The sequence below is a fragment of the Terrapene carolina genome, unplaced genomic scaffold, assembly GCF_002925995.2.
Source record: "Terrapene carolina triunguis isolate 2854851 unplaced genomic scaffold, T_m_triunguis-2.0 Scaffold374, whole genome shotgun sequence".
Classification (NCBI taxonomy): Eukaryota; Metazoa; Chordata; order Testudines; family Emydidae; genus Terrapene; species Terrapene triunguis.
Genome location: NW_020664725.1, coordinates 92,794 through 96,558, shown reverse-complemented (window position 1 = coordinate 96,558; position 3,765 = coordinate 92,794). Strand labels below are relative to the sequence as shown.

The following is a 3,765-nucleotide window of genomic DNA, read 5'->3' as shown; positions in this document are numbered from 1 at the left end:
GCACTGTGAGTTCTGTTTAGGTTGACTGGCTTGGATACGCTTTTCATTTCGTATTGCTGGATGAGTTATTCTCTTATGTTGAAAGACAGCAATTTTGGTGTCAAATCACTTGGCACATACTTCACAAGCCCAGTCACCCACTGCTCTTCTGCAGTTCTCCCTTTAAATTTAGCAATGTGACATGATGCTGTGTACCTTTGGGTCACTTTTGTTACACAAGGAGCATCTTTCACACCATGATTACACTTAAGGTGGATGCTCAGAGCACTCCGTTTGCCAACATGATCTCCACAGAAAGGACATGCTGGATTATCATTGGGCAGCTGTATTAGAATCTTTCCCTGTACTCCATTTACACCTATTCCTTCTGTCACCTCAACAGTGGAAGTGTTGTGGTTGATATGATCGTTGAGGTTATCTTTAATTCCATTTGTCCCTCCTTTGGAGCCTTCAGCACCAACTTCCTCTTCATAAGCGGTGTTCGTAGAGAGGCCAAGGTCTGACAGTCTGTTAGGTTTTAAAGTCTCTTTGAATGCTGTGTTTATGACTTCTGTAGTGAGAATTGGGCGGATCCTCTGTGTCTTCCTCTTTTCCATGCCACAGTTTGGCACTTAGTAGCATTGTCCTTGGTATTATCTTGCCAGGTACCTGATGTGGGATGTACCTCATTTATGGCCTTGATTCTCTGTGAGGCACGCTGGACATTTTGTGCCTCACCACCAGGATAGACCCCCATCATTTTACAGGTATAGTTGGGATTATGCTTTCCAATGTGCATTACTTTGCATTTATCAACACTGACTTTCATCTGCCATTTTGTTGCCCAGTCACCCAGTTTTGTGAGATGCCTTTGTAGCTCTTCGCAGTCTGCTTTGGACTTTACTATCTTGAGTAGTTTTGTATCATCTGCAAATTTTTGCCACCTCACTGTTTACCCCTTTTCCCAGATCATTTATAAGTTGAACAGTACTGGTCCCAGTACGGACCCCTGGGGATAAGAGGGAAGATCCTCTTCTGACCCTGGCAGACCAGGTGCCAGCTCATGCCAATGCCTCTAGGCCTTACTGACATATGACAAATGCATGGCTTGCAACTAGTCTTGCTCACCTGTTTGTTAGTGTTGGTTTAGATTTATAAAAATGTGTTTCGTGTTTAGAATTCATGAAAAGCTTGTGAGTTTGAGCATGTATTATTCTCACCTATAATATCTGTATTCCATGCTATAAGGTGATCTATAACTGTTGGTACTAAAACTCTAAACCCCCCCGCCGCCCCCACCCCAAGTCAGGAGAGAAGCATTACCAAGTGTGAAGTGCTAGTTTACCAGAAGAGGAGTCATCTCAGTTCCAACAAGAGAAGGCCCTGACTAAGACATCGGACAAGCCACTCTGGATCATCGGTGGACAAAAGACTTTGTTGATTGCTCACACAGACACACCCAGGTGGCAGAGACATTCACAAACACTTGCCCCATCAGCTTGAGCTCTGGGGGAATTTAATAAAAATCCCTGTCAGGCAGAAACTGTTGTTCCTATGCTACTTGGACTTCAGGCAGATGGCGCGACTTCTAAGCATAATCAAGGGATTCTGGCTGTTTGGCTAGGGTTAGCCCTATGGGACATACAGAGCTTACATGTTACAGCAGCGTCTACTACTTTTTGAAACCTCAGACTGTAACTCCTTTGTCTGTATGTTTACCTGCTTTAACCTGGTAAATAAGTTTCTTATATCTTTTCTTAGTTAGTACAGATTTAGCTAGTTTATTATAGGATTGTACACGAACGTTGCCTATGGTTTGAGATCTGAGGTGCAATTGACCTGGCTGAGTGACTGGTCCAAGTGACCAGAATATTCTTATGGTTTTTGGTGTAAGAGACCATCTGTCACAAAGGCAAGTTCATCTGGGTGGCAAGATAGATTCAGGGTGCCCAAGGGGGCTGTCTGTGACTCCATGTTAAGGCTGTTATAGTGCCTGAGGAGTTCACACTTGATACATCGAAGTCTAGAACACACAACCGGGTACAGTACGACACCTAGTGCCTTGTCTTGATCTTACAAACCAAGATATATGGAACGTAAGCTGTGTGGTGAGAAGTCTATGTAACTCATGCAGTTGTTGATATACATGTGACCTCAAATATTACCAATCTGCCCCCCCCCAAAGAAAAACAACAAAAGCCAACCAACCATCTCCCCAACAGACCCTCAGTCTGGACAGCTTTCGTCCCTCATACTGTTGAAAAGACTCACAGCAGAAAGAAGAATCCAAGCTTTTAAAACAATCCTCCAGCAAGACAAAGAAACTCACATCTATAGACTCAGAAAAGTAACACTCCCAATAAATTTGAACATTATGTTGTCATGAAGAAATCAAAGTGCTAAAGAGTCCAGATTTTTCAACTACTTCAAGAAAATCTTACCAAATCAGCATCTTTCTGCTTTTCTAACCAGAAGATTCTCCCCAAAAGGAGATGCACTGTTCCCAGAGGCATTGCAATACCAGGTCAATGCATGGGTTGGACAGAGCAAGCTCCTATTCCACCCCCCGGTTTCAAAAATCAATTTAATATACAGTCCTCAAATAAAGGACATATCAGATATTAAACTGATAAGAACAGATTAAAAAAATTAATTAAGATGTTTAAAAAAGTGAACGGTACAGAGTTTTAGCATAGAAGTTTCTGGTTATCGGGATAATGTACAGATTATCAAGGGGTGCGAAGTTTGGTTTAAGATCGGGTGGCATAAGGAATACGTAATCTGCAATATCCCTAATTGGGGGTAAAAGGTTGATCAGTCAAAGTACAGACATTGAAATATGAGGGTATGATGTTCATATAATGGCTGTGTTCGGGTGTGGAGTATAGTCAGTGGATACGATGATGAGGATGGGTTGACCCTCATTTGGTGAGATTTAATGTTCAGGGAGTTCATGGTTCCAGTTCATATGGTCCAACGGACAAAGTACCTCGGTCCCTTTATCGTAGTAGAAGAACGATGTCACTCTGGCTCACGCCTCCTGGTACTGTCAGTGACCGATGATGTGTTCGATGTAGATGTCCCTGGACCATCGGATGGTGTCTGAGACCATGGGGTGCTGCATGAGCCGTGCATAGTGTTGACCGATCCCCCAGGTCCGCAGCACACGCTTTTTACAGGGGTCTCAGGCACCCAGGGCTCCGATGATCAGGGCATCCATCTGCACCTCATAGCCCTTCGCTCTCAGGGTGTTGGCCGGGGGCAGGGGGCGTACTTTTCCAGCTTATGAGCTCCTGCTTCACGAAAGGCCGGGGTCCTGTTCTCAAAGGAGACCATGACATCGACAAGGATGATCTTTTTCTGGGCCTTGTTGGTGACGATGACATCAGGTTGCAGTTGGCTGTCGGTACTGGGGACGGTGCAGTTCACGGAGATCTCCCTCAGGCATGGTGCGATGGCTTTCACCAGGCTGTTCTGGATGGAGTTGTGGTGCAGCTGCCAGGCTCTGGAGTGGGGTTTGCAGCTGCACAGGACGTGGGACAGGGTCTCGTTGGAGTAGCCGCACTTTCTGCAACGCTTGTCTTGGTTCCCGTGGCGGACGGCTCCGTTGAGCGGGACGCAGTTGAGCCGGGCACGGTGGATGAACGGCCAGTTGGTGAAATGGTTGAAGCTGCCCCCGGCGAGGAAGTGGTTGCTGGCATCCCACTTGCTGGTCAACTCGAAGGCTTTACCCTGGTCTGGTTTATGCTTCAGGGTTTCCACATTCAGCGAATAGACGGCAGCCTT

The 3,765-nt window shown here is 45.7% G+C and overlaps 1 pseudogene; it reads right to left on the bottom strand.

Annotated features, from left to right (window-relative positions):
• Positions 1–2,466: 2,466 nt before the first annotated feature.
• LOC113407785 lies at positions 2,467–2,641 on the bottom strand (annotated as a pseudogene).
• Between the last annotated feature and the right edge of the window lie 1,124 nt (positions 2,642–3,765).